Below are 24,717 nucleotides of genomic sequence, written 5' to 3' on the forward strand. Positions count from 1 at the left end.
AACCTTAGCCTGTTGCTCTCCAGAGATACCCCCATCTCGCTCCTCCCCTGCTGTAAGCAGCACAAGAACTATTGTGTCCCATGGCATATTTGAGCATCTCAGTCTCTACCTATCCCTGTAATCACCAGTCCCATTCCCAAGCAGGGAAAAAAAGATAAATTTGGTAACCTTAAAAAAAACATATTTTTGGTAAATTAATTTGGTAATCTTTCCCCTCGTTTTTTTTTCCTCCTATGTGATCAGATGTCACGCGGCTGAATGTCACATGATCGGACGTCACGCGGTCGGACGTCACGTAATCAGGTGCCACGTGGTCGAACGTCACGTGGTCAGGCGTCGTGTGGTCATCCGTCACGTAGTCAGGTGTCACATGGTCAGATGTCACACAATCAAACCTTCAGGAATACCTCCAACCAGAGTTGGAAACCCGATGGCAAAAAGACAAAAACAGAAAGGTAGAAAGGTAAGCAATCACCAGCTACTTGTCTGTTATAAAGAATAACGTAGCCTACTGCATGTTTAGATACATTTAGTGGAAGGAGAATCATTATACTGTAGCGGTACCACTGAGTGTCTCTTACTTATTGTACATAATTCCCTTCAACTACGTTTGTATAGAGTTTGCATGTTCAGGCCGTTGCCCCTTTAAGAACGCGACCTAACGCGATGACGCAGGTAAACCCGAGCCGGCCCAGCTCGGCCTCCCGCTCCCGTGGCAATCGCCGGCCCAGCTCGGCCTCCCACTCCCGCGGCAATCGCCGGCCCAGCTCGGCCTCCCGCTCCTGCGACTTCGGCCACAACGGCCAGCTGCAATGCCGGGTGCTGGGTAAAAACGATGACGTCACGTCGCGCATCACGTGACCGCCCTAAGCGCGGGCAAACGCGATGGCGTCACGTCGCACATCACGTGACTACCCAAGCGTGGGAAAACTCAGGCAACGCGATGACGTCACGACGCAAACGCAATGATGTCATCGCGCAAACCTCCGGACTGCCTAGTGAGTCCTCGTGGCGTTCCCGTTCGGGTAAGACCTGTTCCAAGGCTCTCCTGCATCGATCCTTGTTGTTTTCTGTACTTCGTCAAATCCTTCATTAAAGACCTGTTGGATTGTTTCTCCTGAGTCGACCTCAATGATTTGGTTAGGAATACACCTATTCCTACAATACATTACATTTTTATTACTTGCAAAATGTTTGGGATTGAGTCAGGGTGGAGCAGACCTTAAACGGCTATATTCAGCTCTGAAGCCGACTGCTTGCTATCTGAAGGCCGTTACACTTCTGTATTTACTTGAAGGTTCCTATGGTTCTTAGATTAATATTGAGAAAAAGATGCACATTTTGTCTGCCAAAAAACATTGATTAAATCATTTGAAAGTCATACAGAATAACCCCTTGAAGATCATAAGTCTGAAATATGGTTCATATATGTTTGTTGGGGAGATAAACATTTTGATATGGTAGATAGGTGAGATTTGCTTTAGGCATTTGGATGCCACACCTGCAGAGCGAGTTCCACCCATTTCAACAATGCAAAGATAAAGGATGTGTCAGCTTTTTGTTAAGCTTATAAAACCATCAATCTTTTCTCATTTCATTTCCTGATCCCTGGACAAAATGTAGGTCAGCACGTAAAATGGGGTTAGTAATGGGCTGAAAACAGGGTTAGTAATGGGCTGAAAATGGGGTTAGTAATGGCCTCAAGATGAGATTGGTAGCTTTACAGCCCCGTTAACACCGACGAAGAGGCCGGAGACATTTTGAAAGGGGCCCACCTCTGGGCACCCAAAATGCCGGTCTGTCTCAGGCAGTAGGCCCCTTTTGATATGCAAATTGGGGTCCTAGGACCCCGACTGCCATTTTCGGTCCGAACTGGTCAGAGTCTGTGCCGTGCACACTCCGACCAGTTCCACGAGTGATGAAGCGGAAGAGGCTCAGCTAAGTTTGGAGCTATTTTTGTGGGGCCTGGAGGCAAAGGAGCTGCCTCGAGTTGTAAATTTTGAGTTTGAAGCCATTGCTGGGGATTGACGTTTCCTGCAACCCCCTGGGCCCTGTTACGCTCCCTATGTTGCTTTTCTGCTCTTGTCCAGATGAGTGCTCCATATATGAATCGCAAGGGCTTCTACTCATTCTGAGGTAGTCAACTGTGGCACCTTCATTCTCTGGCATCTAGTGTGTGAAAGGGTGGTCCCTGGGCCGAGCAGGAATGGCCCACGTTGCCGTGGCTCATGACCCCCTCTGAGCCATCCAGAAACCCCAGTGGAGCACGAGCATAGCAAAGCCCGTGAGGTACAGCAGCCTAATGGTTATGGACTGGCAATCCAGAAAAGGAACTGGAGGATGTAAGTGAAGCGGCAGAGGAGGCAGTGTTTCCTTAGAGTCATAGAGTTATACAGCACAGAAAGAGGCCCTTCGGCCCATCGTGTCTGCGCCGGCCATCAAGCCCTGTCTATTCTAATCCCATTTTCCAGCACTTGGTCCGTAGCCTTGTATGCTGTGGCGTTTCAAGTGCTCATCTAAATGCTTCTTGAATGTTGTGAGGGTTCCTGCCTCCACCACCCTTTCAGGCAGTGAGTTCCAGATTCCAACCACCCTCTGGGTGAATTTTTTTTCCCTCAAATCCCCTCTAAACCTCCTGCCCCTTAACTTGAAACTATGTCCCCTTGTTATTGACCCCTCTACTAAGGGGAAAAGTTCCTTTCTATCTACCCTATCTATGCCCCTCATAATTTTGTACACCTTAATCAGGTCCCCCCTCGGCCTTCTCTGCTCTAAGGAAAACAACCCCAGCCTGTCCAGTCTCTCTCTCTAGAGTTGCCAGCTGCTAGAGCCATTTGGCAGACCTCGATGCAGGAAACATTCACCTGAATACCACAAGAAACTGCCCTATTGCCACTCATCCCACCATCTTCCTTATTAAACAGCATGTTCAAGAGGACCAAAACCAACCTACTTCAACATTCTTCTCCCCAGCACATTACTCACGGTGGACTCGCAGAAGAACATTGGCTCAATTGTGCCAAATTCTTTTATTAGAGAACAACACTTGCCCCTGAACCAAGTGTGGGCTTCTCACGGTGCTTTCCCTTCCTATCAGTGACTGTTTGTTGAGCTCGCCACCCGAATCTGGTGCTTCTTTTCAATGCAGTCCCACTGGTGGGAGCATGGGAGGTGTCTGGCAGCTGAGTGTCACTGAGAAGCGCGTGGGATTGGGATGACTCTCGACCTCTGTGAGTGTGGGACCCCGAGGGGCCTGCTTCAGGCAGCTGCATGACCGCTGGTGCGGGCGCAGCCTGCCCCTAGGCTCTTGTGCAGTCTTTTGGGGGGGGGGGGAGCGGGCGTCAGGTTGGTGGGGGCTGTGCTGCTATTGGGAGCGACAGCAACATCATCTGTCGTCAGGTCCAACTGGGCCCTGCTCCCAGCTTCCAGGCCATTGTGGCCCCCTGATCTGAAACCGAACCCATCGCAGCAGTAACATTGCAGAAGTCTGTAATAATCTATGACTGACTCCGTAAATTCGTGCTCATCCAAAACTCTGCTGCCCGTATCCTAACTCGCACCGAGTCCCGTTCACCCATCACCCCTGTTGCTCGCTGACCTACACTGGCTCCCGGTCCGGCAACGCCTCGATTTCAAAATTTTCATCCTCGTGTTCAAATCCCTCCATAGCCTCGCCCCTCCCTAGATCTCGGCGCTCCTCCAATTCTGGCCTCTTGCGTATCTCTGATTTTAATCACCCCACCATTGGCGGCCGTGCCTTCAGCTGCCTGGGCCCTAAGCTCTGGAATTCCCTCCCTAAACCTCTCCGCCTCTCTTTCCTCCTTTAAGACGCTCCTTAAAACCTGCCTCTTTGACCAAGCTTTTGGCCATCTGCCCTAATATCTCCTTATGTGGCTCGGTGTCAACTTTTGTTTGATAATCGCTCCTGTGCAGCGCCTTGGGACGTTTTACTATGTTAAAGGTGCTATATAAATACAAGCTGTTGTTGTTGGCCTTATTTGGCCAAACCCATTAGTTGTCCTGCTCAATGGGTGGTGGCATTACAACCCAAGGCCTGTATGGCAACATTCTTGGCATTCATAATGGCCTCTGACATGAGAGGCTACATTGCAGATGGCCCTGGGACTGCCACGTGTGCTTAGACTGACAGTGCAGCACTCCCTCAATAATGCACTGACGTGTCAGCTTGGGTTACGTACTCAAGTTATTGCATTTCAACAAGCGTGGGGTGCGAGTGCTACCAATTGAGCCAAGCTGGCTGAAAAATAAAGCTCCCTCTCATCTGCCCTAACATTGTGCCTGAACCCCAGCCTCCAAAGAGCACCCATTACCGCAGCAACATGACATTTCGATCTCACTGGTCATTCTAATGGCTGTCACGGAGTGAAACTGACAATTGAGGAACAAACAATGCGCAGCTGTGTGCTTTGGATGTGTGTGCACCAGGAGCTGGGCTGTGGCTGTCCAAACACCCTAATTGTTAGTCGAGAGAGAGAGAATACTTTCTTCCCACCAGTCTGGACTTGGTTCAAACCCAAGTCCCACAGGTGAAAGGGCAGTGTGCTGACTCACTTTGCCACACAGGCAGCCAACCCAAGAGATAATGTTGTTTGAGCCACAGTGCCAAGTCTCATGTTTCTATTTCTGTCATATTAAGGGATAGGCCGCTGCCATACCACTGGAAATACAAGTCTTGATGTTTTCCTTCGGTGTGGTACATTGTACGGGCCTGTGCGTTTAACTGCTGAAGTGACACTGTTTCACTGAAGCAGTGTTATTTGCATAACATGGAACTGTGTTTTCTTTCTGCTTAATTATCTCCCATGCAAAACTATAAAAGCTGCCAATTCACTCACGCAATGCACTGGCCCATGTGTCCCTCACTGGGGCCAATTTTCGTCCCCACTTTTGGGCGGCAGCGCGCGGAAAATCGTGACGCAGCACGTGCCACCCTGTTCACGCGGCCGCTCCAGCCGCTGCCATTTTGGCTGGGTCCTTGAGATGGGCGGCCTAGGCAGCTGCCTGAAGCCTCATTCCAGTAAGCAAATCAGGGTCCGATGGCGTTAATAAGACGAATTAGTGTGAGGAACACACCGTGCTGGACCCGCCCAGTAGTGCTGGGCAGTACAGGCCACAAGCGGCCATTTCTAGCGCTTTTTAAAGTGGTACTTGTGTATGTAATATGTGTGCTACTTTGAACCTATGGACAGGACTGCACTACTTGTTGGGCGTAGTGATACGCAGTACCACTCCTGGCCATAGGGGTATAAATAGTACTGTGGGTACTGATCTCCCCTCAGTTCCCGCCTGTGGGCATGAAGTAAAGACCTACGTATAGTCCCTACCTCCAACCAGTAAAGACCTGTTTTATTGTTACTGATTAAGTCTGAGTATTAATTACTTGAACAACTCACAGATTTAACACTGGCGACGAGTCTGATTCGGACCCTGCGGCAGTCACTCCACGGCAGCTTCGTCCACAGCCAGGACGTTGCAGAGAGGTTTCCACCCTCTCCACCCCACTGGAAGACATCCTGACCTCGGAGCCTCCATCGGCGACCGTCAGCTTCTTCTCCAGCTTGGTGGTGGGTAAGCCGTTGTCTGAGCCGGGCAGCGACGCGACAGGCAGTCGACCGCGTTGGCCGCACGAACGGGGCTGGGGGAGCTGGAGGAATAGGGCGCGAGAGCCGCTTCGAGCGGGAGGCGTTTCAACAGAGCGATCGCATCTCCTGATAAGAGCCGAGAGCCGCTTCGCGATCCAGCGATCGCATCCGTTGATAAGGGCCGCACTCGGGCGATCGCGGCGAAGATAAGGGCCGCACTCGGGGGCTGAAGGGAGACGGCGTTGGGGGACGGGTGAAGACCGCCAAGCGCGGGAAAACCGCCATTTTGTGGGCGGAGGACGACGGCAAGAGCGGGAAGCCGCCATCTTGGATAGCAGTAAAAAAAAAAATCTGAGAAATTGCAAATCTACAATGCCTAAACACGGGAATATTAGCACCTTTGATGGTGACCTCGAAGATTGGGCCATATATGTTGAAAGAGTAAAAAATTATTGGAAGGCCAATAAAATTCGTGACCAAGATAAAGCTCTAACATTATTAAATTTAATGGGTGCGAAGACATACGGGCAATTGAAACACCTGTTATCACCAGATGAACCGGCGGATAAGACGTTCGATGAGATTGTTACTGTCCTGAAAGATCATCTAAACCCCACGCCGCTGATGCTAGCGGAACGATTTAAATTTTACGACAGAAGGCAGCTACAGCATGAAAGCAATGCTGATTATTTGCTGGAATTGCGTAAATTAGCGAAATATTGCCAGTTTGGAACGGGACTGACAGAGGCACTTCGAGACAAATTTGTGTGTGGTTTATTTAAACAGGATACACAAAAGCGACTGCTCGAGGAGAATGAGCTGACGCTTGAGAAGGCGGTCACTATGGCAGCAGCACACGAAGCCGCAGCGAGAGGCACGGCAGTAATGCAGCTACGGTCACCGGAGCTCAGTGCACACAAATTGGGTGTGAGTTCTGGCAAATGTTATCGTTGTGGAAAGACAACGCATGATCAGAACCAGTGTTGGTTTAAAAACCAAGAATGTAGAACTTGTGGTAGGCTTGGACATATAGCTAGAGTATGCAGGTCAGGGAAGAAGACCAGCAACAAGAAGTCACCGCAAGGAAAATACGCAAAGGTACACAAGGTGACCGAACAGGAGTCCGATTCAGACGCTAGCAGTAATGAACTGGCTAGCTTAAGCTGTAATGAACTGGCTAGCTTAAGAGTACTCAACGCTGGTAAGGGTGCAGACCTCCAGACAATTTGGGTCACTCTTCAGATAGAAGGAGTCCAAGTAAAACTGGAATTGGACACTGGATCGGCATTGACGGTCATAAATAAGAAAGATTACGGAAAGTTATTCCAACATATTCCCCTACAGGATACGGGGATTATATTGAAAACATACACGGGGCAAAGAGTGTACCCCATCGGGAAAATAGAGGTTGCAGTGGTCCACAAGGGCGAAGACAGTCAAATAATGGACTTATATGTGATATCTGAAGGAGGTTCTCCACTACTAGGACGGGAGTGGATTAGGAAAATGAATATGGACTGGCATTTCCTACAAACAATAACGAGTGAGAACTCGGTGAAGATAGTCGGCCCAGACTCTGGAACGGATGATAGTAAGCCCAACTCAGGTGCAAAAGACAAAGTTTCAGCACAGAATTCCACTGAGCAACAACAACATAGTTTAACTGTGGATTCTGAGTCTGGCAAGTCTACTGATGTGCCCATTTCTGAGGGACACCGGGCTCGAACTCAACTCCATTTCAAACTACAACAGCAATTAGAACAAATGCTTCGCCGTTGTGAGCAAGAGTTGAATGCAACGAAAGAGTTCTTTGATATAGAGTTGGAGAATCTGGAAAGACAACAGAAGCAGCTGATGGAGAAAATGGAGCAGGAGCACACAAAACGTCTGATGTCAGAGGAGTTAACGGTCAGCCAACTCCTGCATATGCTGAAGGACAGGACTCTGAAATGGGAAAAACTTGAACACGAACTTCAATATTCAAACGAAAGGGGTTCGGAGCTCTCAAAGGTTATTGGAAGAGCTGAGGTGGCAACACTGACTGAGATGACTGCAACAGAGCAGCCCTTGGATGCCAAAAGTACGCTGACTCACGTCAACGTAGAACAACAGACCGCTGAAACAGCTGCTCCGGTAGAGGGATTGAATAGTCCGATCAATCAATCTCCAAAAGAAGTTGAAGTAGTAAAATCTCAAATGAGGTCATTAGTAAACGACTTGCTGAAAGCCCAGAAAAAGCTGGATGAAGAGGTACGCATGAAGAAGTCTCTTCAGGAAAGATGTCTGGACTTGGAACAAAAGCTGGCTAACGCCCAGCTGGGTATGGAGGAAATAGAAGACCCTCTCGCTGGCCTAGATCAGGACGACACCGAATATTACTATGTCCTGTCCTGCCCAACTTGTAACTTCGACTCCCACCATACAGAAATCATGGAGGAGCACCGAAAGTCTACGGAACATCGGGAGAAGGTGGCTCTACTACGGAAAAAGGAGGGAGAGAAGGAGGAACTGCGCATGCAGCTGGCAGCTGACAGTGGAGCCCAGAGAGTCTCCAAGAAGCAGAAAAGGAAAAGTCGAAACAGAAGATGACCCATCTGAACCATTATTACCTCTACCAGATCACACACGTGGTCCCTCCGAACGGAGCCAATTCAGTTCGGAAGTTCAAACTGTTAAATCCATGGAAGGACTATTGAATGAGTCACTCCAGCAACGTGAACCGACTCCACCACAGAGATTGAATCTGTGAACTGTTTTCCGCAGAGACTGAATCTGTGATCTGTTTTGACATGAAGTTATCTATGTATCTATGTTATTCTGTTATGTAAACCTGAAGTTATATATGTATATATGTTATTACGTTATGTTAAATGGGGAGATGACTGTAAAGCTAGGAAGGGAGGAATGTTGTGTATGTAATATGTGTGCTACTTTGAACCTATGGACAGGACTGCACTACTTGTTGGGCGTAGTGATACGCAGTACCACTCCTGGCCATAGGGGTATAAATAGTACTGTGGGTACTGATCTCCCCTCAGTTCCCGCCTGTGGGCATGAAGTAAAGACCTACGTATAGTCCCTACCTCCAACCAGTAAAGACCTGTTTTATTGTTACTGATTAAGTCTGAGTATTAATTACTTGAACAACTCACAGATTTAACAGTACTCACCTGCACCTACTCAGATCATTGGAATCTCTTTTGAAAGTGGCTTGGAAACTATTGCATTTTTGACTGAATTTGCTTCAAAACCGTCAGGAAGCTCAAGGTACCAGCTACTGCAAAACATGGGAGTTAGTTTGGTCAATCCAGTCAGGGCCTGGATGAGAGGCCAGCAGGCAGGGCCATACTTGAGATTGAAAAGTCGTGGCCTGATGATGTCATTGGTGCCATGACGCAATTTTAACGACAATGTAGGGGGAGTCCCGCTCTGTCTGTTGCCCGGCAACAGCAGCACGGCGGGAGGAGCCGACTGGCCAGAAGAGGCCCAGGTAAGTTTTAAAACTTTCCCTCTCTTTGAACTCCTTGTGGGCCAGAAGGAGCAGGCGTGCCCCACCCCTCCACCCAGGCCCCTCTAGGAGCCCTTGGGCCTCCCCGGCCTTGGCCACCCGACATATCTTTGGGAAATCCTCAGACATGGCCCTGATCTTCACGTAATGGCCAGCTCCGCAATCCCCCATTGCAAACAGGGAATCCCCAGGCCTCGCCCCGATCCCAATGCAATTGCAGTGAAACCTCTTCACCCACTGACTGCCGGGGACCGTTCCTGGCTGCGGCCCCTTGCGGCCATATTTCCGCTACCACCCACGGGCTAGGTAGTCAATCTGGCCAGGTGTTGGGCGGGAGTCTGGGAAAAGTTTTAGTCATGTAAGGCCCTGACGTTAAGATTGGCAGGATCTCCACATCCTAGACCTGGCTGGGTGCGTTCCACCCCCCGATAAAAATCAGGTCCATGTTTACGGATGATGTCACCAAGGGGCAGCATGCAGATGAAGAAGAGGAGAGGGCCAAGGATAGCTGCTTTGCTGTTTTGTTATTTTAGCATAAGGGCGTTTAAGGGTAAGTTTTCTGTTTTTGCGCTCCCAATGCAGAGCATCACAGGCTGGAAGCACACATCAGAATATCGTACAAAGGTTGCTTACTCCATTGAGACACCGAGGACAAGACCTGTAGAGCAATATGATGAGGCGCAGGTTGCTACCAAGGTCAGAGTGGAGTTGACCATCGTGAAGCAAAGGTTCAGATGTGTAGACCAATCAGGAGTTCTGTAGTACAGGCCGGTCAAGGTGGCACGGTAAGGCCCCTTTATCGTGCCGACTTGTGTAAAATGTGAAATCAGGAGCTGCCCGCCTGCAATTTCCTGACTTGTGATCCCTGTGAGTGTTGTGCCTCACCAGGAGCCCCTGATCCAGGAATCAGCTCCTATAAACTCACTGAGCGAGTTCAGCACATCAGTGTCCTTATATCACGAAGCAACATTGTCATGATGTTAACTCATGAACCACCTCACTATCAGATTCTGTTCAGGCTGTTTGTCTTAACGATCTATTTGTTGTTTTTTATTTTGCTTTTCTACAACATCTCAACACTGAAAGTGGCAGCTCTCCTGTCACTCCCAGATCCCTTTTTAAGTCTCCTTATGATAACTCTATTCCTTTCATCTTTACTTATGTTCCTCATTTTTTCATCCAATATGATAGAAAGTCTTGCATTTATGTAGCACCTTTCACGATCTCTGGACATCCCAAAGCGCTTTACAGCCAATGAAGTACTTTTGAAGTGTACTCACTGTTGTAATGTAGGAAACGCAGCAGCCAATTTGCGCACAGCAAGCTCCCACAAACAGCAATGTGATAATGACCAGATCATCTGTTTTAGTGATGTTGATTGAGGGATAAATATTGGCCGCGACACCGGGGAGAACTCCCCTGCTCTTCTTCGAAATAGTGCCATGGGATCTTTTACGTCCACCTGAGAGAGCAGACGGGGCTGCGGTTTAACATCTCATCCAAAAGACGGCACCTCCGACAGTGCAGCACTCCCTCAGCACTGCACTGGGAGTGTCAGCCTAGATATTGTGCTCAAATCTCTGGAGTGGGACTTGAATCAGACAGATGTCAACCCTCATCTAGATTAGGTTGGCCTGCGCGGCAGAGAGATCCCCTTACTATAGCAAGACTAGAAGTTGATTTGAGATTCCCTGTAGTTTGGCAGCTGGCCACCTCAAGGTGGGTCTAGCTGGGACCATTGCTGAGTTGGGTGGAGATGCTTGCCTGGTTTGAAATGCGATCAATGGGAAGGATAACGAAAGAATCCACCTTCTCAGTAATTTGTTCAAAACCAGCTTCTACAGTTGCTAATAGTTGTTCAACTGGGAGAGGCTGATTTGCACAGAAACTGTCAGATAAAGCATACCAGACTGATTCATATATCCATGCTATCTACCAAATCAGTTTGCATGACTCTTGCACTTCTGTTAAGGCAGTCTGCGTACATGCCTGCCCACAGTTCATTCCCATAACCAACTTCTAGAAAATATTTTCCACTGACTTCTCAGATTATTTTTAAATGGGAGGCATTTATCAAATTGGGCATTTATTCCAAAGCAGGTGCATTGGCCCTCAGTGTTTCAGTAATTCTTGAGCAATATATTGTGCTTCCGCCCAAGTATGGTAGCGTAGTGTGGTACTAGGTTGTGAACTCTAAATTCTACTATAGCATGTTGTGAACTTGCATTTAATAAATCTGCTAAATTGTTGGTTGACAATAGGAAAAAAATCGAATGTGAAAGTTGATGGGTTGTCATAGAAACCCAACTGATTCGCTGATGTTCTTCAGGGAATGGAGCCTGTCACCCCTACCCGGCCCGGCTTATACCTGACTTCAGTCTCACCCCTTGTGGTTGACTCTTAATACCCTCTGAAGTGGCCTAGCAAGCCACTCAGTTGTAAGCGCAGGATTACCCACACCCTGAGAACAAGTAAAACACAAGCTTATGCTAAGCCTTGGTTATACAGATGTTTTGTCAGTGTTACCGCTAGATTCACTCAAGGTCAAGCGACTCATTTCTAGCTTACGAAATTTTTAACTTGGTCAATTTGTATATCTGTAACGTTTGAATGGCTCAATTTACCACTGACTTTCCTATCTCTGTAGCAAAAAGCACAATTTGCTGCCTTGACATTTCTCGGCTGATAGTCCAGTGCAGTGCTGAGGGAGTGCTGCACTGTCGGAGGTGCCGGCTTTCTGATGAGACATTAAACCGAGGCCCCGTCTGCTCTCTCAGGTGGATGTAAAAGATCCCATTGTAGGTATTCGTGTTGACCTCTCGGGACGAATGCCTACTAAATAATTTAGTTCGAGTTCGGATGAATAATCACTAAGTTGTTTATTAACTGGAACTGACGAAATACAACAGGTAAGCTGGCTTTACACAGGAGCAATGCGAGATAGGTCTTACCCCGACGGGGACTCCACGAGGACTGAGTCCATAGTCCTCGGGAGAGCGTGATGACGTCATCACGATTAGTCGCGTTTTCCCGCTCTTCGGATGTCATGTGACCGCGTCCTGACGCTAGCGCGTTGGCCTGCGCTTGGGGCGGTCACGTGACCCGCGCCGATATGTCGGCGCGTTCACCCGGTGCGGAGGCTGGCCGTTGAGGCCGAAGTCGTGGTAGGCCGGGCTGTGCCGGCGGCTGTCGCACGTACGTCACGCAATGCGTGACGTGACATCAGCGCGCTAGGGCGTGTCTTAAAGGGGCAACGGCCCCCACAGGTAAGTTAAAGGGGCAATGGCCCAAACAGGTAAGTAATACACGTACAGTTAGGTTAACATAAGAACATAAGAACATAAGAAATAGGAGCAGGAGTAGGCCAATCGGCCCCTCGAGCCTGCTCCACCATTCAGTAAGATCATGGCTGATCTGATCCTAACCTCAAATCTTCTATCACTCTGCATCCACCCGAACCCATGTGATCTCCCGGGAGAGGCGAAAAACCAGATAAAGACCCAATGGCCAATTTGGGAGAAAAAAATCTGGGAAATTCCTCTCCGACCCATCTAGGCAATCGAAATTCTTCCAGGAGATCACTCTGTCCCTATATTTTCTACAGTACTTACCTTCTGTAATTATATACATTATATGTGTAAGGGACACCCAGTGGAACCGCCACACCGTGGCACTATTTTGAAGAAGAGCAGGGGAGTTATCCCCGGTGTCCTGGCCAATATTTATCCCTCAACCAACATCACTAAAACAGATTATCTGGTCATTTATCACATTGCTGTTTGTGGGAGCTGGCTGTGCGCAAATTGGTTGCCGTGTTTGCCTACATTACAACAGTGACTACACTTCAAAAGCAGTTCATTGGCTGTGAGGCGCTTTGGGACGTCCTGAGGTCATGAAAGGTGCTGTATAATGCCAGTTCTTTCTTCTTATATCTATGGCCCTTGTTCTAGACTCCTCAATCACTGGAAGCAGTTTGTTTCTATCTACTCTGTCCCATCCCTTCATAATTTAAACACCTCTATCAAATCACCCTGTATTCCCCTTTGTTATTTTTAATCTAATTTGCTAGCCTCCCACTAATTCCATGCCCCTTAATCTTCTCCAGTAGTCTCCATGGTACCTTGTCAAAGGCTTTCTGAAAGTCCCTGTACACCACATCCACTGCATTTCCCCCATCACCATATCTGTCACCTCCTCAAAGAATTCGATCAGGTTTGTGAAGCAGGATTTTCCTCTCTGAAATCCGCGTTGGCTGCTTCTAACTATTTTCTCTTCATCTAGATATTTAGCATTTTGATCTTCAATCAAAGATTCCAAAATGTTGCCAACTACAGGCGTTAAACTGGTCTGTAATTACACAGGTTAGCGCTGTCTCCCTTTTTGACAATGGATATTACATTAGCCACTCTTCAGTCCTTCAGTACACATCTATCTCCACGGAACCCTGAAATTCAATTTCTGGCGCCTCCACTATTTCTTCCCCTATCTCCCGCAGGATCCTGGGATGTACCCCACCAGCCCCTGGCACTTTGTCCTCCTTCAGCCAACGAACTTCTCCAATACTTTCCTTTTATTTATCATAATATCTCATCTCACCTTTAACCAATTCAGGATTTGCCTCCTCCCCAATATCCTTCTCTTTTGTAAACACTGAATTGAAGGACTTGTTCAGAATCCCTGTCAATTTCTGCTTATCTTCTACTGACTCGCTCCCCTCCCCTTGCATTTAACAATTCTCTTTTTACTGATATATTTGTACAATACTTTACTGTTTTAAATATTTTCGAGATTCTGTCCTCATCGTCCCTCCTTCCTTCTCTTATCCCTTTCTTAACCTATTTTCTTATTTTCTTGGATTCTCTCTTTTTTTATCAAGCCCATATGCCCTTTCCCCTTTTAGTTTGTTTCTAATCTATTTATCCACAGCATTCTGAAACTTGAACTTGTCCCCTATTTTAAATGGCATATATTTATTCTGCAACTTTCCAATCTCCTCTTTAAAAATATCCCATTGTTGATCTACAGCCCAGAGTGCCGATATCAGTTTCCGCCTCGCCTCAGCTAGCTCACTCCTCCCCTTTTCTAAAATCTGCCCTATTCCAATCTGCTGCCCTTGTGTTTGTACTAAGTTTTTCCCTTTTGTATTTGGACCTTAAACCTGATCGTATTATGGCCACTACTCCCGAGGTGCTCACTCAAATTTAACTCATCCACCTGAATCGTTGTTTCAGAACTCCAGTGTTCTGCTCAATGAAGGCTTTAGCTGAAGCACAGATCTGATAGATTTGGAGTTGTGTTGCTGAACGTGGATGTGTAAGGATTGTCATAAGCCAGATGTGCAGGAGATAGCTTTGAATTTGCTGTTCATGGTCAAACAATCGGGGAATGGATGACCGACACAATGCAGATGCACCAGGAAAGTGGGCACAGACCCTCATGGGGCAGTGCTCGTGATCACACACCAATTGTACATTTATCGAGTGAAACCTTTTGCGATTCATGAAGGTGGCAGCATTGTGGGCAGGTGTACACAGGGGCGATGTGCATGCAGTCAATGATGGACTGGATTTGGGGGAATCTTGCAACCTCAGTGAACCCCAGAGCCCTATCCTACTGCTTCTTGTCACCTGCTTAATACCAGGAAACTCTCTTTTTACCGGCACCTAAATAACCGGAAATCTCTCTTAACGGCAAAATTCAGGAGTAGGTTCAGGTAAGTTTTACTTCATATTAGTGGCCGTGTAACCGGGGTTCCTGGACCTGTGGCCGTGTAACCGGGGTTCCTGGACCTGTGGCCGTGTAACCGGGGTTCCTGCACCTGTGGCCGTGTAACCGGGGTTCCTGCACCTGTGGCCGTGTAACCGGGGTTCCTGCACCTGTTGCCATGCAACAGGGACACCTGGATCTGTGGCCGTGTAACCGGGGTTCCTGCACCTGTTGCCATGCAACAGGGACACCTGGATCTGTGGCCGTGTAACCGGGGTTCCTGCACCTGTTGCCATGCAACAGGGACGCCTGGATCTGTGGCCGTGTAACCGGAGTTCCTAGATCTGTGGCCGTGTAACCGGGGTTCCTGCACCTGTTGCCATGCAACAGGGACGCCTGGATCTGTGGCCGTGTACGGGGCTTTCGTACCTTAGTAAGTATACCTCTCTGTAATCCGGACTTTTTGATCAACCGGCACCACGCCGGTCCCGTCGGTGCCGGATAAAAAAGAGTTTCCTGTAGTACTGTCGGCGGCAGTGTCTTTCAGATGAGACTCTCAGAGATATTTTCTCTCGGGTGGACAGCACTATTCGAAGAAAAACAGGGGAGTTCGTCCCAGTGTCCTGGCCAATATTATCCCACAACCAACACGTAAAACAAATTACCTGGTCATTACCACATTGCTGTTTGCGGGACATTGCTGTGCATCCTGAGGTTGTGAAAGGCACTATATGAATGCAAGTCTTTCTTTCTTTTCTGTTTACTGGTGTAGCTTTGTCACAACTGCCTTAGCTCCTCCCCCACTTTCAAATAAAGGACCACTTCTTCAATCCAGTACCCGTCCTAGAACATGACAACACATCAGCCCTTTTTGTCCCTGCATGATCGGATTGAATAAGTCAGCATGAATTATTCAAGTGCACCCTTTCCTCTATGACACTAATGCCGATGAATAACAAACCATAACATAAGTGCATGTTCTGTTTTAATACAGCAAACTCCATAGTGAACACAAGTCAACTTATTCTTTCCTCACACATTGCTACCCCGTGGTGGCTAAACGTGGCTTTTATTGTCCGACTATCGTGCTTCTCCGAGGTATAACCGGAGGACCAGCATCACGAGAGGTGGTTGGCTGATCTTATGCTACAAAATGCTCTTGGGACTGAGATGGCTCTCCTCTCATGGCAGCTCGCTCCTGGGAGGGCGGTGCTGCTGGCTCCTTCGCTGGAGCTTGTTCCAGAGCAGCTTGGTGTTGTCTTCGATGTTCTGAGGGGGAAGGCCAGAGGCCTGGCATTTGCTGCTGTCCTGCGAGATGGCACTATCAGGCAGGTTGTCTCCAATTTGCTCTGGATCTACTGATCAGTGGTGGCTCGTCTAGTAGTAGCTATCAGAACCTGAAAACCCTGAGAGACGGCAGCATCCATTGTGGGCGCCAGGGTCTGGAAGTTGGGATGCAAAGTGTTGTCTATTCTTCCCCAGATACCAGCAGGGCAACAGTCTGTGCTCCTGTAGAGGTGGAGGCACCGACAGGTCCAGGGTCACTTCTTAGGTGGGCGGCTTTTGCTCCATTGATGGCCGTTGATGTCCGCGATGAAGAGAAAGCTTCCCTGATGTTGTCGCAAGTGAGAGCTGTAGACTCTAGAGTCACACCTGTCAGCTGCCCACATCCTCAGAGAGTGACCTCAGAGCCTGCGCATAGATGTGATGTTCCTCAAGCATCTTTCTTTCAGGCGAGTACCCATGGGTTCTGGGTCCCATGACTCCGAAGGCATGGGCAGCCTACTGCTCAGCCTTTACTAAGAAGGTACCACATTCTCACCCATTTCCCACTCCTCCAACTCCCTTGTGTTCTGTGGACTATCTGGTGCCACATCCTCACTAACACTATCCAAATCCCTCAGGATGAAAGTATCTGAACTGGTGCATGGCAGTGAAAAGGCAAGAGACGCAGGAGTTGAGATTGAGGCAGTTGTGGCAGAGAAACATGGGGCAGGATGTTGGTGCAGACACTTATAGGTAGGCTTCATCTCAATCCCTCTCCCTCATCGTCATCATCCTCATCACCTACCTGACCATCTACGAGGAAGAAATTCCACCTCTGCTCCTCATCATTTTCCTCGTCTTCCTCATTGTCTGCCCATGGCTGTGGTAGATCTACAGGAAAGAATTGGACAAGATAAGAATGGTCCTCTTTCGGTTGTCAGTGGCAGATCCTGCAGTGGTAGCCATTCTTGAAAAGTGGCACAAAGACATACATGAGCTATCTAGTGTGACTCGCTGACAGTGAGCGGAGCGATCCAAACACTTTGCTACTGATCTGTTGCTCCCCGCAGCCTAGTGAGGTAATCTTCAGCCAGAATCGGCTTTTTAAAGGCTGCACTCTCATTTTCAAGCACCCCCAGCACATTACTCCCATTTTACCAATGGATCCTCCAACTGATATGCCAACGGGCTGACCCGCAAAATTAATGAGGATTCAGTTTTACAGATTATTAGTGGGTGCAACTCAGAATTCCTCAGCAAACATCTGGCACAACGAGGGTTGCCAACTCTCCAGCATTGCCCTGGAGTCTCCAGGAAATGAAGATTCATCTCCAGGACACTGCTGCAAGCAAACCTGGGAGAAAAATCATCAGTGGATAAACAAAATAGTGCAGGAAGTGAATGTTTAAGGTGGTGGATGGGGTGCCAATCAAACGGGCTGCTTTGTTCTGGATGGTGTCGAGCTTCTTGAGTGTTGTTGGAGCTGCACTCATCCAGGCAAGTGGAGAGTATTCCATCACACTCCTTACTTGTGCCTTGTAGATGGTGGAAAGGCTCTGGGGAGTCAGGAGGTGAGACACTCGCCGCAGAATACCCAGCCTCTGACCTGCTCTTGTTGCCACAGTATTTATGTGGCTGGTCCAGTTAAGTTTCTGGTCAATGGTGACCCCCAGGATGTTGATGGTGGAGGATTCGGCGATGGTAATGCCGTTGAATGTCAAGGGGAGGTGGTTAGACTCTCGCTTGTTGGAGATAGTCATTGCCTGGCACTTGTGTGGCACGAATGTTACTTAATTTATTAATTTAAAAAACATTAGAAATGAGAAAAACAGTCAACATTAATCCAATTGGATAACAAATGTGTGTTCCCTTTCCAATTGGCCATTGGAAGGCAGTGCGCCTGGAGGATGGACCAATGGCGGGAGTGTGGGGGCGTGGTGGTTTGCAGCAGCAGGTCATGTGATGCAACCTCCAGGAATACGTCCAATCAAAGTTTCCAACCTTAGGCACAACTCATCGCATGGATACATCGAGCCCATCATATCTTCACCGTGTCACAACACAGCCTATAGGACATTTTCTGCCCTAATGCTTCCTGCTAATGTAATCAAAAAAAATTAAAAAACTTTCCAGAAAGTAATGGAAATCCCTGCTACCTTGGGGTGAGGTAGAGTTAAAAATGCTGAAGATCTTTAAAAATCACCTCAGCCACCAATAACAGGGGCACATTTTGCAAATTTGTTACAGGACGTCCCAAAGCGCTTCACAGCCAATGAAGTACTTTTGAAGTGCAGTCACTGTTGTAATGCAGGGAAACAGGGCAGCCAATTGACGCCCAGCAAGGTCCCACAAACAGCAAATGAGGTAACTGAGCACTGAGTCTGTTTTTTGTTGGAGCTGGTTGAAGACAAATCTTGGCCAGAATATTAACGTGATCTTAAATGTCTCCAACCTGTTTTCCTATAGCTGGCCAGCTCTGGAGCAGACTTCAAACGTTTCTTGAAAGCCACTGCTCTCTGCTCGAAGACATTGCTGGTAACTTATGTCACTGGGGTAGGAAGAAAGAAAGAACTTGCATTTATATAGCGCCTTTCATGAACTTGGGACATCCCAAAGCACTTTACAGCCAATGAAGTACTTTTGAAGTGTAGTCACTGTTGTAATGCAGTAAATGGGCTACCTACTAATGGAGGGGCTCCACAGCAGCAAGCAGATTACATTTGATTTTGCCAAAACCTTCAAAAAGAAATTGGAGAAGAGATTTTCTTTTATAAAACTGAAGGAGAGGGGGGGGGGGGGTGGCGGGGAGAGGGATCCTTTGGACAGATAGTGCTCCCCTAGACTTTCCTTCCCCTTGAACAGAAATTTGACTGATTTTTATCAATACCGTATATACTCGTACATAGAATCATACAGCACAGAAGAAGGTCATTCGGCCCATTGTGCCTGTGCCGGCTCTTTGAAAGAGCGATCCAATTAGTCCCACTCCCCTGCTCTTTCCCTGTAGCCCTGCTATTTTTTTTCCCTTTCAAGTATATATCCAATTCCCTTTTGAAAGTTACTATTGAATCTGCTTCCATTGTCCTTTCAGGCAGCGCATTCCAGATCACAACAACTCGCTGCGTAAAAGAAAATCTCCTCATCTCCCCTCTGGTTCTTTTGCCAATTATCTTAAATCTGTGTCCTCTGGTTACCGACCCTCCTGCCACTGGAAACAGTTTCCCCCCTCATCGTTTTGAACACTTCTATTAAAGTCAAGTTCTGAATAGAAAGATGATCCGCTGCAACTTTCAAATCCTCATTGCTGGCGAAAAGTTGGGCTAATTGCCCATCAACTGCATATCAATTACACTGGAAACTTTTACGGCTGGTGCAAAAAGGCATCGGAGCCTGTTTGCACTGTGCATGGGGAGGGGGCTGAGAACATTAGAACATAAGAAATAGGAGCAGTAGTCGGCCATTCAGCCCCTCGAGCCTGCTGCGCCATTCAATGAGATCATGGCTGATCTTCTGCCTCAACTCCATTTGCCCACATTATCCCCATATCCCTTGATGCCCTTACTAGTCAGAAATCTATTGACTTCTGTTGTGAATATACCCAAGGCCAGCATACCATTTGCCTTCCCAATGGCTTGCTGCACCTGCACATTCACTTTCAGTGACTGGTGTACAAGGACACCCAGGTCCCTTTGAGCATCTGCATTCCCCAATCTTTCACCATTTAGGAAATACTCTGCCTTTCTGTTTTTTCTACCAAAGTGGATAACTTCACATTTATTCACATTATAGTCCATCTGCCATGTTCTCGCCCACTCACTGAGCCTGTCGAGATCCCCTTGAAGCCTCTTCACATCCTCTTCGCAACTGACACTGCCACCTAGCTTTGTATCATCGGCAAATTTGGAAATGTTACATTTAGTCCCCTCATCCAAATCATTGATATAGATTGTGAATAGTTGGAGCCCAAGCACCGATCCTTGCGGTACCCCACTAGTCACAGCCTGCCATCCTGAAAAAGACCCGTTTATCCCTACTCTTTGTTTTCTGTCTGTTAACCAATTCTCAATCCATGCTAGTATATTGCCCCCAATTCCATGTGCCCTAATTTTGTTCACCAACCTCTTGTGTGGGACCTTATCGAAGGCCTTCTGAAAATCCAGATACACCACATCTACCGGTTCCCCTTTGTCTACTCCACTAGTTACATCCTCAAAGAACTCCAATAGGTTTGTCAAACAGGATTTCCCTTTCATAAATCCATGTTGACTCTGCCCAATCTTACTATTAGTTTCTAAGTACCCAGTTATTGCATCCTTTATAATAGATTCCAGTATTTTCCCAACTACTGATATGAAGCTAACAGGTCTGTAGTTCCCCGTTTTCTCTCTCCCTCCTTTCTTAAATAGCAGGGTTACATTTGCTATCCTCCAATCTGCAGGAACCGTTCCAGAATCTATAGAATTTTGGAAGATGACAACCAATGTGTCCACTATTCCAATGGCCACCTCTTTCAAAACCCTATGATGTAGGTCATCCAGTCTTTGGGATTTATCGACTTTTAGTCCCATTAATTTTGCTAGTACTGTTTTTTTACTAATAATAATTTCTTTAAGTTCCTCATTCTCATCACACCCTTGGTTTTCTCGTATTTCTGGGAGGTTTTTTGTGTCTTCCTCCGTGAAGACAGAAACAAAGTATTTATTTAATTTCCCTGCCATTTCTTCATTCCCCATTATAAATTCTCCCGTCTCTGACTGTAAAGGACCTACATTTACCTTCGCCAGTCTTTTCCTTTTCACATACCTATAGAAGCTTTTACAATCCGTTTTTATATTTTTCACTAGTTTGTGCTCATATTCCATTTTCCCTTTCTTTATCAATTTCTTGGTCCCCCTTTGCTGATTTCTAAAAAGATCACAATCCTCAGGCTGACCGCTTTTTCAGGCAACTTTATAAGCTTCCTCCTTTGACTTAATATTAGCTTTAATTTCTTTTGTTAGCCATGGTTGGATCACTTTTCCTTTTGGGTTTTTATGCCCTAGAGGAATATATGTTTGTTGCAAAATATGTATTATTTCCTTGAATTTTAGCCATTGTATGTCCACCTTCATACCTTTTAGTGTAGTCTCCCAAACTACCATGGCCAACTTGTCCCTCATACCCTTGTAGTTTCCTCTGTTTAGATTGAAGACCTTAGTTTCAGATTGGACTACATCACTCTCAAACTTAATGTAAAATTCAATCATATTATGGTTACTTATCCCTAAAGGCCCCTTTACCACAAGATTATTGATTAGCCCTTTCTAATTACACAGTACCAGATCCAGAATAGCCTGTTCCCTGGTTGGTTCCTCCACATACTGATCCAGGAAACCATCTTGCATGCATTCCAAGAATTCATCCTCCACTCCATTAATGGTAATTTGATTTGCCCAGTCAATATGTAGATTAAAGTCCCCCATGATTATCATATTGCCCTTGTTACATGCACTTCTAATTTCTTGATTGATACTGTGCCCTACATTACCATTACTGTTACATAGAAACATAGAAGATAGGAGCAGGAGTAGGCCATTCGGCCCCTTGAGCCTGCTCCGCCATTCAATGAGATCATGGCTGATCATCCAAATTCAGTACCCTGTCCCTGCTTTCGCCCCATATCCCTTGATCCCTTTAGCCTTAAGAATTATATCCAACTCCTTCTTGAATATATTTAATGAATTGGCCTCAACTGCCTTCTGTGGTAGAGAATTCCACAGGTTCACCACTGTCTGGGTGAAGAAATTCCTCCTCATCTCTGTCCTAAATGGCTTACCCCTTATCCTTAGACTGTGACCCCTGGTTCTGGACTCCCTGACCATTGGGAACATCCTTCCTGCATCTAGTCTTTCTAGTCCTGTTAGAATTTTATAAGTTTCAATGAGAGCCCCTCTCATTCTTCTAAACTCCAGTGAGTACAAGCCCAATCGACCCAATCTCTCCTCATACGTCATTCCTGCCATCCCAGGTATCAGTCTGGTGAATCTTCGCTGAACTCCCTCCATGGCAAGAACATCCTTCCTCAGATAAGGCGACCAAAACTGCATACAATATTCAAGATGTGGTCTCACCAAGGCGCTGTACAACTGCAGCAAGACATCCTTGTTCCTGTACTCAAACCCTCTCGCTACGAAGGCCAACATATCATTTGCCTTCTTAACCGCCTGCTGCACCTGCATGCTTACCTTCAGCGACTGATGCACAAGGACACCCAGGTCTTGTTGCACTTCCCCTTCTCCCAATCTATTGCAGTTCAGATAATAATCTGCCTTCCTGTTTTTGACACCAAAGTGGATAACCTCGCATTTACCCACGTTATATTGCATCTGCCATGCTTCTGCCCAATCACCCAACCTGTCCAAATCATCCTAGAGTTTCTCGGCATCCTCCTCACAGCACACACGCCCACCCAGCTTTGTGTCGTCTGCAAACTTGGAGATATTACATCTAGTTCCCTCATCTAGATCATTAATATATATTGTGAATAGCTGGGGTCCAAGGACCGATCCCTGCGGTACCCCACTAGTCACTGCCTGCCACTCAGAAAAAGACCTGTTTATTCCAACTCTTTGCTTTCTGTCTGCCAACCAGTTCTCTATCCAAGTCAATACCTTGCCCCCAATCCCATGTGCCTTAACTTTACACGCTAATCTCTTATGCGGGACCTTATCGAAAGCCTTTTGAAAGTCCAAATACACCACATCCACTGGTTCTCCCTTATCTATTTTACCAGTTACATCCTCAAAAAATTCCAGTAGATTAGTCAAGCACGATTTACCTTTTGTAAATCCATGTTGACTTTGTCCGATCCTGTCACTGTTTTCCAAGTGCTCTGCTATTACATCTTTTACAATGGACTCTAGCATTTTCCCCACTACCGATGTCAGGCTTACCAGTCTGTAATTCCCCGTTTTCTCTCTACCACCTTTTTTGAATAGTGGGGTAACATTAGCTACCCTCCAATCCATGGGTACTGTTCCAGATTCCATCGAATGTTGGAAGATGATTAGCAATGCATCTACTATTTCTAGGGCCACTTCCTTAAGTACCCTAGGATGTAGATTATCAGGCCCTGGGGATTTATCGGCCTTCAATCCCGTCAATTTCCCTAACACCATTTTCCTACAAATACTGATTTCTTTCAGTTCCTCCCTTTCATCAGACCCTATGTTCCCCGACATCTCTGGGAGGTTATTTGTGTCCTCCTTTGTGAAGACAGAACCAAAATATGTATTGAATTGGTCCGCCATTTCTTTGTTCCCCATTATAAATTCCCCTGATTCTGACTGCAAGGGACATACGCTTGACTTCACCAATCTTTTTCTCTTCACATATCTATAAAAGCTTTTACAGTCAGTTTTTATGTTCCCTGCAAGCTAACTCTCATACTCTATTTTCCCCTTCTTAATTAATCCCTTTGTCCTCCTTTGTTGAATCCTAAACTGCTCCCAATCCTCAGGTTTACTGCTTTTTCTGGCTGCTGTTTGGTGGCCTATACAAAACTCCCACCAATGTTTTCCGCCCTTTGCTGTTTCTTAGCTCCACCCAAACTGATTCCAGTTCTACATCACGATCTGCCAAGCCAAGATCTTTTATCTCTACCGTACCGATCTCATCCCTTATTAACAGCGCTACGCCTCCTCCTTTTCCTTTTTGTCTGTCCTTCCTAAATGTTGAGTACCCTGGAACATTCAGTTCCCAGCTTTGGTTACCCTGCAACCATGTCTCTGTAATGGCAATTACATCATACCCATTTACTTCTATTAGTGCCATTAATTCATCCACCTTGTTGCGAATGCTACGTGCATTTAGATAAAGTGCCTTCAACTTTGCCTGTTTAATATTTTTCTGCACTTTGACCCTCTTTACTGTTGGCCTTTGTTTCTGCTCACTACTAGTTTTGCTGACTACTTTTCTAACTTGCACTTCCAGCTTTGTTTCTCTCCGTTTTGGGCCCACACTTAGGTTCCCAGCCCCCTGACAAACTAGTTTAAATCCTTCCCAACAGCACTAGCAAACCCCCCTGCGAGGATGTTGGTCCCGTTTCTGCCGAGGTGTAATCCGTCCAGCTTGTACAGGTCCCACTTTCCCCAGAATCGGTCCCAATGCCTCAGGAATTTAAATACCTCCCTCCTACACCATTTCTCCAGCCACGCATTCATCTGGTCTATTCTCCTATTTCTGCTCTCGCTAGCACGTGGCACTGGGAGTAATCCTGAGATTACTACCTTTGAGGTAGTACCTTTGAGAGAAAATTGTATAATAATTAAAAAGGAACACATAAAAGAACCTATCATGAGAACATAAGAACCTAAGAAATAGGAGCAGGAGTAGGCCAGTGTAAAGGTTTGGTTTGAGGGATGAGATCGTTTTAATCTTTTAAAAATTTTTTTGCAGAGTCTTCCAGTAAATAAATACTTACTCCAAAGTATTCCCTGTGCTTTTTGAAGCCAAGTACAGGAAACTCTCGTTTAAACGGCACCGAAATATCCGGAATTCTCTGTTAACCGGCAAAATTCATACTCCGAAAACAACACCTCAATAACCGGAAATGTTGCCGAGTCCGAGTCTCCCGCAGTGGCCGAGTTAGTCAGT

At 46.8% G+C, this 24,717-nt stretch overlaps 1 protein-coding gene and 1 pseudogene across 1 annotated transcript in view; one reads left to right on the forward strand and one right to left on the reverse strand.

Annotated features, from left to right (window-relative positions):
* Window positions 1-206: 206 nt before the first annotated feature.
* Window positions 207-24,717, forward strand: part of LOC147097016 (keratin, type II cytoskeletal 8-like) — a 63,352-nt gene continuing 38,841 nt past the window's right edge. Inside the window, exon 1 of the mRNA XM_085972748.1 lies at window positions 207-463. The gene's annotated coding sequence lies outside the window, so the exon portion shown is untranslated. The remainder of the gene's footprint in view (window positions 464-24,717) is intronic.
* Window positions 15,887-16,847, reverse strand: LOC147097017 (uncharacterized; annotated as a pseudogene).

This window comes from Somniosus microcephalus, chromosome 33 (genome assembly GCF_052327205.1).
Source record: "Somniosus microcephalus isolate GS21.2 chromosome 33, FLI_Smic_1.0, whole genome shotgun sequence".
Taxonomy (NCBI): Eukaryota; Metazoa; Chordata; class Chondrichthyes; order Squaliformes; family Somniosidae; genus Somniosus; species Somniosus microcephalus.